Below are 10,751 nucleotides of genomic sequence, written 5' to 3'. Positions count from 1 at the left end.
AATAATTATTATTATTATTATCATTGTTGTTAAAGCCCGGGATTTGTAGGAAGGTAATGGACGAAATTTGTGCATTTTCAATTTACCATTGCAGTAATCCGTTTGATGAGGTCCAATTTACAATATTTAATATATTTTAACCTGTACAACAACCCTATAGCTAAATGATCAATCATTACGTATATTTTGCAAATTACAAAACGGACTTTTTATCAACTTTAAATATGATAGCTTACGACATTTCGTTAAATTGGGGGCATCGTTCACATATTTAATTTTTTTTTTACACTTTTTCAAAGAAGTTAAGTTACTGTAGCCTACTTTTTGAATTAAAAAAGGGTGCGTTTTCCTTGAATATATTCGGGGTACACGAATCAATCCATGGCAGGCGATATAATAACTACAAAAACAGCAATAACTTAACTGCTAAAGAAAAATACGTAAATAAGAACCTTGGTCACCACATTAATTATTCAATAATTTTTCCATCAAACATTTAGAATAAAGCCGTCAAACGTCGACTCACGTTTGTTCAACAAACAGCCACTTGTAATGTGAGTATAAAAGAAAGTTTTTTTTCTACATGCATTATATATGCAGTATTTATTGACAACAAACGCGCACGAGCGCACACACGCACACTGCTTTGTCAATGGCTCACCTGTACGCGCGCGCGCAAACACACGCACACACATTCCTTTATCACAGGCTCACCTGCTGGCTCTCAAAGGTCCAGGTGCTGTCAGGCAAAGAAGCATCGAGGACGCTGAGGACCTCCTTAAAGTCAGTGGTGCTGCTGGGCTTGACCAAAGTGAAATCACTGTACTCCGACATCGGAGACATGCACGACCTGAAGGAGTGACTCTGGGACATGACATCACCTCCTAGAACCTCCACGTACTTGATAGGTCCGTCGGTGTTGAGCTGAATTTGGAGATTTCTGTTGGGCTTCTTGTCCTCGTCGGAGCTAGTCCGCCTCACGCAGCAAGTAGCGCCGCTCGCGCTGCTCCGCATGCATTTGACGGCCAAGACGAGCAAAGTGAGCAGAGACAGCACGGACACCGAGGCCAGAGACACAATCAGATATAGCGTGATTGTGCCGCCTTTCTTGCCGGGCTCGGGCGTCTTGTGTCTCAGCTCTGAGACGGGCGCGCTCACGCCGTCCTCCACCAGAATGTACAGCGTGACGGTGGCCGACTGGGCCGGTTCCCCGTCGTCCCTGACCTCTACGATCAGCCTCTGAGAGGAGTCGTCGTGCTCGGACACGGCACGTTTAGTCCTCACCTCCCCCGTGTACAAATTGAGCGTGAACAGAGAGGCGTCCGTGGCCTCCGTCACTTTGTACGAGACCCACGCGTTGTGGCCCGAGTCGGCGTCCACGGCCGTTACCTTAGTGATCAGATGGCCTGCCTTGGCCGAGCGGGGCACCCTCAGATGGGTGGCGGCGTGAGGGGAGGGGTATATGACTGCGGGGGCGTTGTCGTTCTGGTCCAGGATGAAAACATGGACAGTGGCGCTACTGCTGAGCGAAGGCGAGCCCTGGTCCTTTGCCGCGACCACAACTTGAAACACTTTGATTTTCTCGTAGTCGAACGAATGCATGCTGTAGATGCTGCCGTTCTCGGAGTTCACGTAAACGTACGACGACACGGACACGTCGTGCACTTTAGAGTCCACGATAGCGTAAGACACTTTGGCGTTTTCACCGGCATCCGGGTCACTTGCAGACACCGAACATAAAATATGGCCCGGAGCGCTATTTTCTTTTACATAAATGGTATAATGTGGCTGCGAGAAAATTGGTGGGTTGTCGTTTACATCTAAAAGTTTAACTATAATTATTTTCGCACTCGACAGTGGAGGTTTTCCATAATCAGTGGCACGGATCTCCACATTATATTGGTCATTTTTTTCACGATCAAGCGGCCCGTTTGTCACTAATGAGTAGTGGTTGGAAACAGGCGGATTTAATTTAAAAGGAGATTCGGGTGGCAGCCGCAATGTAACCTTGCCATTGTCTTTTGAATCGGGATCTCTCGTACTTAGGAGAGCAATAACAGTTCCAATGGCTGAATCTTCCGGCACCGGACTCGTTAGAGACGTCACAATTATTTCCGGCGCATTATCATTAACATCAATTATTTTTATTTCAACGCCACTGTGCCCCTCCATTTTTGGATTGCCCTTGTCTTTTGCTGTAATGTCAAACCTGTGTAAAGAATTAATTTCATGGTCTAACTCTCCTTTAACTGTAATATCTCCAGTAGCAGCTTCAATGTTAAATAATGATAAAATGGCCTCTGACGTTTGCTCTGCAAAACTATATTCAATTTCACCGTTTAGCCCTTCATCTGCATCCGTCGCTTTTACTTGTAATATTTGCACGCCCGGACTCGCCTTCTCGCTGACATTTGCTTCATAAAGCTGCCTCTCAAATTGGGGTGCATTATCGTTATTGTCAAGGACTGTTATTGTAATTTCGGACGTGCCCGACCGAACCGGGTCGCCACCATCCACAGCCGTGAGGATGAGATGATGGACAGGCAGCCTTTCTCGATCGAGAGGTTTTTCAAGCACCAGTTCGGGGATTTTTCGACCATCTTTTTGGGTTTTGACAGCTAATTTAAAATTGTCATTTTTACTGATAACATAAGAGCGTACAGAATTAGGGCCGACATCAGGATCTTGTGCACTTTCTAAAGGAAACCGTGCACCTGGATTAACCAGCTCTGCTATTTTTAATATTTTTTCCTTTGTGGCAAAACTCGGAGAGTTATCGTTAGTATCCAATATTTCAATCTCTACCCTATGCAATTGCAAGGGGTTGTCTATAACCAGCTCTAAAGGCAACAGGCATGCCGCTCTTTGTCCGCACAGCTCCTCTCTGTCTATTCGATCAGTCACCAGCAGGTCCCCCTTCCCGAGGTCCACACTGAAATACTGCTTACCAGCCTCTGACGTTATCCGCAGTTTACGCCGATGCAGTTCAGAAACGACCAAACCTAAATCCTTTGCGAGATTCCCCACCACCGAGCCCCGTTTTAACTCCTCCGGGATGCTGTAGCGGGTCTGTCCGTCTATTGTACTCCACAAAAGGGAGAAATGATGACACCAACAAAGCAATTGCCACACGGGCAATTTGTGCCACATTATTCCAATGAAATACAATATATCCAGCGAAATCCTTCACAGATGATGCTCAAACAGAAAAGTCTGAAATCCAGCGAAAAAACGTCCTCGCATTTATGAGCGCAAAAAGGGATAGTCATGCTTTGTGTGCACAAAGCCCTCCCCCGGCTCGACAGTGTGGAGGCAAGTGCGATGAAGCTGCGAGGCGACGAGATCTCTTTGTACACCCTTCACTATCATTGGTGGACAGTGAGAATACGTTAAAGCCAATCAGCAATGCCCCTATGGTACAATGACGTCACGCAACATGCACGCACGCAATGATTATGCCACTCAAATACATACTATACAACATGCAGTATAAGGTGTAATTAATGGCAATTGATATTTGTAAGAAAAACCAAACACACTAATGCATATTATAATATTATAATATATTATAATGCATTATTAACATACTACAACATACAAATCAAAAATAAAACATGTTTAAATATTGAAACGAATTAATACATTGTTTTGCTTGATTTTGATACATAGGTAATTGATACTTAACACATTTAAACGTGGTATATTACGTCCCAACGCCCTTCACAACAGTTTTATGTTATATTATTAACGAACAATGCCCGTTTAACAACATGCATCATGCATTTAAATATCATGGCAATTAATATTTGTACAAAATACAAAAATGCAGTAATGCATATTTTTTATTTTCAGCAGTGGATGCGCGATGATTTATATTATTTCTTCTAAAAACATATTTGGAAAAAATTGTAGGAAATACTCAAAATGTTATATTGACAATTATATCGAAATTATTTATTATTATATTGAAAAAAGGTTAAATTCGTATCCATCAATACAGCAATCCCTCGTGTTGCGGATAATTGCTTCCAAGACCACCCGCGATAGGTTACAATCTGCGATGTAGAGAAAATATATTGTTATAAGACTTTTATGAACCTTTATTGTATTATTAAACACTGTATTGTACTTTTAAATGCTTTTAAATAAGAAAATAAAGAAAATTAATAAGAGTAAATCCATACATTGTTACAATATCCACACAAGACCTTTATATTAACATGTTATAAAATACCAAATTAAATTGTGGAAATGACAAACATATTATCGAACAAAACAAATCGCAAAATCATTCATTTTAATATCTATTTAAAGGCCATTAATATTTACACTAAATACCAAATAGTGTATTTTTAATTACAACGGATACGAGACCAATTTTATAGAGTACAAAGACAAAGTATAAATTCTGAAAGTGAAAAAAGTGATAATGGATATTACAGTACTCTACTTTAATACATTTGTTCAATTAAATTGAATACACTGTAAATTCTGTTATATTGAAAAAGAGTAAAATAGATAAATACAAATTTGATATTACAGTACTTTTTTAAATTCAATATATGTATTCATAAAGACATTGTAAAATTGCAATTCAAACGTGGTACCCATCTACCCATTATTTAAAGTTAATATTTAAACAATTGCCATTAACACTCATTTAATTCTATTTATAGCACACACGCATCCTCTCCACCTCACATAGCTGATCATCGCCTTCCAGTGGCTCGAGAGAGTAAATGCAGCCTTTGCTCATCCTCGCTGCTTGAACTAATCCTGCCTGCCACGCGACCACATCAAATACCCGGATGTAGGTCTGTAGAGCAAACCAAAGGAAAGGGGAGGGGGGAGCTCAAAATGCGAATGAGCTATAAAGAGGCGTTTAATACTATTCTAAACGATACAATTATTTCATACTATTTCCATTTTTAAACACTAGTATGTATAATGTCAATTACCCACTTTGCGTCTCTCAGCTATACAAAGACTACAATGTCAAATGCAAACAGATCCGGATTGTGTTATGTTACTGTATATTAAATTAACGTTACTAAATATGGAGACTGTAGATAAGGTGCATCATCAAGACGTATTTTATTATTTTTCGTCTGCTACACAGCAATCTGGGCGAGAGAGGGAGATAAAGAGAGCCAGCCAGGGAACTGCGAGGGTGGTGGTGGGGAGAGTCAGGGAGCTGCTTTCAGCACCACGCGAGTGGACAGCGCCACACAGGCGGCCAACTGCTGCATCTACAACTTGCACCATTCAACAGGACAAATATCACCATGCTCGACGCACTGTTTAGCTGCGGTAACTGGTACTGCGGCCGTGTTCACTAAAATGTTATGATTTGTCTTTTTAACTAACTTTAGGGGAAACATTCATCGCTATCAGGTGATAAGTCAAAACATCAAGACAACGTGTACACTAATAGGTCACAACATTAGGTACATCTGCGCAATCCATTTGTAATCCATGAACTGCAACAGTAATTTAAAAAACATAGATCAACATTTACATTATTGTTGTAGTTCAATGTAAAATAAAAGACTATTCTGTATCTTGATTACTTACAATATAGCGGATGTACCTACAAGATAGCGGCTGTAGGATTTAAAACCATGCAGAAGGAGGAAAATACAATGCACTTCATCAAAACAGTTTATCATTTGAATAATAATTATTATTTGTGTTACTATTGAGTATTGCGTAGTGCTGTCCACCGTAATTGCGGCATAAATGCAGGTTTTAAAAAAATACATTCACAGCTTCTCGAACGAGATGTTTTATCATAGCTTCACAACATTTTCATCAGCAAGCATTGATGCTCAGTGATGAAAATTATCAAAAGGATCATGCGGATGGTACTGGTTAGTAAAATGATCCAAAACAATTTGTTAAGTGCTGCATCTTTTAGGCTGTCATTCACACAAGTGTCCTTTGACAAACATACTATTAAGTGAGTAAAATTTGATATTATGAGAGGATGTGCTGCAGACATTGCAGCTACAGTATCTGGGAACCTTGCTATTTATTAATAATGGAAATCTGGGGTTAACAGCAGGTAGCAGCCCGCCCAAGGACTACATGAGTAGCCCGTGGGCTGGTTCTAAAAATAGTTCATCATGGGCCAATGTGATTGTCTGTTAATGTTGTAGAAAGGATCATTTGAAAATGTAAACACTGGCAGTTTCATGGAAATAAAGTGTTGTATATTGATATGTTTCCTAAACACTGTGAGATATTATTAACTTGATGATTGCCTTCATATAATCATATAACAAGTAAAAAGGTTGGTGACTTCTGATGTAAATTCTGCAAGTTCTATATCACCGCATTTAAAGTCTCTCACAGTGGTTACTGATGACTTGAAAACCTTGTTGAGCACAGTTTTGATGGTTTCTCAACAGAACCCGTTTTAATAGGTATGGCGTATTGTGGTGTCTGTTCCATTCCATCACAGCTTGAACAAGACATGAAAACGGCCGACGCTGTTTCAGTGTCATGAAATATTTGTGAGGGATGTGAACAGATGTGTCAGCCAAAGTGGAAATTCAGAATAAATATGCTGCTAAAGTATGTATACAATTATCTACAGTAGATGTTGATGTGTCCATACTTTGTTTCTTTATGTGCTGCATAAGCGTGCGATAAATAAAGAGAAAGACTTTCTTACCTTATTTGATGAGAGATGGTTGAAAAGGAGTGAAGGGTGCAGGGATGGGTAGTAGTCAAGAGGAGACATGAAAAAGAAAAAAGACAAGCAAGAGAAGAGATATTGGTCAGCCTGGTCGTCAAAATAGTAACTCTGGACTTGGCAGGCTTGACAACCAACATACTTACCATGTGATTCACACAAAAGTGTGTCGTCATACGTGCTCTTATTGACACCAATGTGCTTCCATTTGTATCAATATTCGATATAATGAACTTGATATAAAGATTAACAGGCAAAGATGCCAATTAACAACACTGTATTCAACTGCAAACTAATACACATAATTATATGGAATACAACTCTTTGCGTGATTAAAATATATTAAATAGATAATAAAAAGCACATCCACATGCAAACAGTACTACTCCAGTACTAATGCATCATTGTGTTTTTTTTTTTTTAAGGGGGAGAATATAATCAGATGATATAAGTAATCTTGTACAGAAATACAGATACTCAGTTGTGACCAAACACAAAATAATGCTCATCATGACAATCAAAGTGAATATGTAAACAAACTACACACTCAGACATGTTCCAAGCATCCTCGTCATCCTGCGACGGTGGCTCACAAAATCAGTTCCATGAAACTGACAGCAGAGGGCCTCGAGGCGATGGCCAGTGAGAAATGTTTTATTAATGACATTGCTCACATGCCAATCAATGCTGACTGCCTTTTGTGCATGGGAGACAAAAAAAACCAACAAAAACAACAACAACAACAAAGCAATATAACTGAACATCACACTTTGGAATAGTGTGTGTAAAACATCAATTGAGATGTAAATATGTTTTTGTAAGGTAAACTAAACACATTAAACGTTTCACTGCAAACATCTCCAGGCAACTTAATCACTGAGGTTTGATGGAACTAGGACAAACTGCCCAAATAGGGCAGCTACAGCATCACTCAACAAATCTGAAAAAAAAAAAGGAAGCCATGATCACCCTCCCCCTTCCATCCTCCTCTTCCTCCTCCTGGTTATCAGCCAGCCACCCCCTACTGTTGTGAGAATGCTGCACCTCCCTGCCCCAAACAGGGGTGCCTGTGGTCCTCTTAAGCTAGGCAGCCTGCACACACACAAGGGCTGCCACTGCTGTTCACCCCTACCGCTCAAAATGGTAAAGCCCTGTCAGTGAGTCAGCTTGTTGCCATGGTAACACATCCAACCTCTTGCATCCCACCCTGTTTCCTATACTGGCTGGCAATCATGGCAGCGATGGAAAAACAATAAGGCAGATAATAATTGCCCTGGACAATGTGGGTGTCCTTCAAGACAAAAAAAGAAGGTAATCAACTATTACAGGAGAAAACTGGGATAAACGTCATCTACATTAAGCATGAAATGGCAACATATGGCCTTTTGTGTGTTTTACTCGACAAAATAGATGTCTCATCGAGCAATCTCCCGTTCTCTCCCTTTCTCTTTGCTGCAGTGTGGTGCAGCTGGAGCGGGGGAGGGGTGGGTGCAGAAAAGCAGATCAGGCGCACAAGGGGAAGGAAGGAAGTCTTTGCAAAACTAGAATGCTTAATGCACAGTGGCCATCCTTTACATTAAGATTGAGTGTAACCACCATCATCCAATCACTCGTGTGACATTCTAAATTCTCAATAACACATTTTATCACATTTGTCACGTTAATGCTTAAGATGAATGAAATCTGCCGGCATAATATTCAAAGAGATAAGAGAAGCATCATACCATAACAAATGTCATCTCTTATTCAGAATAAAACAAGCCTGTCAGCTAAGTAGAATCAAAGAATACCATTGTGTCATGTAGTGACTTAGCCAAATTAGAGTTATACAATTAGATTTGCCATATAAGAGTGTCTGTGTGCTTAACACAACTTGACCAGTGTCCCACATTAGACTGCCCTGGCTAATCTTGAATGTAATCCTGTGCAGTGGATGAACTCTATACAAATCTATAGCATCTACTCACCATCCCTGCACACAATAATAACATTTGCTACCTTCTCAGTGGCTACCCTACTGCAAATTAAAATTTAGTAAACATAATCACTTCTTATTGGTGTTAGCATATCAACATTTAGCAAAAACCTTTGACACAAAAATTGAATATTTGGCATGCCACATGAAATATGCACAATGGCAGCAGACAATGGCAGTATGGTAATAAGCCTATTGTCACCGAGCATGAGCAGACTGTAAACAAACTCATACCAGCGCCAATGACTGTACTCGAGTTATTTCCACACATTAGTTTTGCAGTCTGCACTGATTAATGTATTGGTTTATTAATTTATTAGCCATGTTGGCTGCCTTGCACTACTCCTTCTGTACTTTTGCGCTATATACTGACTGTCTGCTGTGTGCACAATTGCTCCGTTTCAACCATGTTGCTCTTATTTATTTATTTATCATTTATTCATTGCTCTTATTTGTTCATTGTTTGTGCCTTCTTGTTTTTACTTTTTGTATTGTTTACTTACAAGAATAAGAGCAATGAATAAATGATAAATAAATAAATAAATAAGAGCAACATGGTTGAAACGGAGCAATTGTGCATATATATATATATATATATATATATATATATATATATATATATATATATATATATATATATATATATAATATTTAATATGTCGTGTCACCGTGGGATAGTAGGAAACGCAATTTCGATCTCTTTGTATGTTTTGACGTGAAGAAATTGACAATAAAGCAGACTTTGACTTTAGTGTGTCAGAACAATAAAATAAAGCAAGGAACACAGCATGCAAACTAATTCTATATGCTCTTTAAACAAGTGGCAACAGAAAAAAGAAAATGAAGTACACTAGGTTTTAGGGGAAAGAAAAGCTAAATGTGATGCTTTCAACATTGATGACTCACTACCACACACAAGATCTTCCTACTTTTTTTTTTAAATCATCCATGTGGCAATACATTAGGTGGACCAAGTTCAAAATCATGAAGCATGATGAATAATACCAGCATAAACAGGTTTGAGGGCTTTCTGATAATTCTGTACATCAAACCTGACTGTATAAATTAAAAATGATTACTAAGGAACAAATTCATTAAACTATAAAGTATACAAGTCTGAACTGCACACTCACTGTTCTTGATAATAATGATATCCAATAGTTGAACTGCCTTTACAAATGAATGCTCAGTTTTATTTACATTTACAGCTGTCCATGTTTAGTATTATGAACACTGGGACATGGCTTTCACCCATAAAACTGAGCATTATCATCCATGTAACAACAGTTCCTGTATAACTTTTTAACGAGTTAGAGCCCTTGAGCATTTATTCTGAGAATATGTGTCATAACAGCAATTTGAGGCATCATTGCACCACACAACACTTTGGGCATAATGTCCACAGAAGTAGCACACACAGGCATCTTGAATGTGTTTCTGCCCAACACCTCACTGACAGCGTTTATGTGATGGCACATTCATCCTCCCTGCCCTAGTTTATACATCCACTCATATTTTGTTACATAACCTCTCTCCCTCTATCCTATCTCTTTGCCTTTCAGTCCACCACTTGAAATATCTCACACAGCCTCTGCCAATCACAGAGCAGGCAGCCTAATATAACTGTTGCCACGCACGCAACACATTTTCTCATTTCGATGCACAAAGACGACTGCGGAGCAAAATGGCTGCCGCGCATCACAAACAAGTGCTGGATGGTGGACCACACGCCTCGTCCCCTCCCCCGCTGCCTCCCTCTGTCTGCCTCTCCATCACTCAGCTTTCACGTTGCTCAATCCCTCCAGAATCAGCACTGACTCTTCTGTATACAACCACGTTAAAACAAGATTACATCACACTTTGCACTGTAAACTGCCATTAGCTGTGTCCATCCCTGTTCTTTTGTCACCATGTGTGGCTGCATAATGCATGCAAGGGAAATAGGTCACTGGAAAAGTAGTACACTGCATGCCTGCCTGTGTGTGAGGCATCAGTGGCAAGGTTTAGCAAGGATGGAAAGCTCATTTCACTAGAGAATTTGTATTGATTTAAAATCTGATGACGATGCTCTCTGATAGG

The 10,751-nt window shown here is 39.7% G+C and overlaps 1 protein-coding gene across 39 annotated transcripts in view; it reads right to left on the bottom strand.

Annotated features, from left to right (window-relative positions):
- LOC125988574 (protocadherin gamma-C5) overlaps nucleotides 1-10,751 on the bottom strand; it is a 239,431-nt gene that overhangs the window by 35,432 nt on the left and 193,248 nt on the right. The window lies entirely within an intron of this gene.

Source organism: Syngnathus scovelli, chromosome 1 (assembly GCF_024217435.2).
Source record: "Syngnathus scovelli strain Florida chromosome 1, RoL_Ssco_1.2, whole genome shotgun sequence".
Lineage (NCBI taxonomy): Eukaryota > Metazoa > Chordata > Actinopteri > Syngnathiformes > Syngnathidae > Syngnathus > Syngnathus scovelli.
The sequence above is the reverse complement of the archived record's forward strand: the minus strand, read 5'-3'. Positions and strand labels throughout refer to the sequence as shown.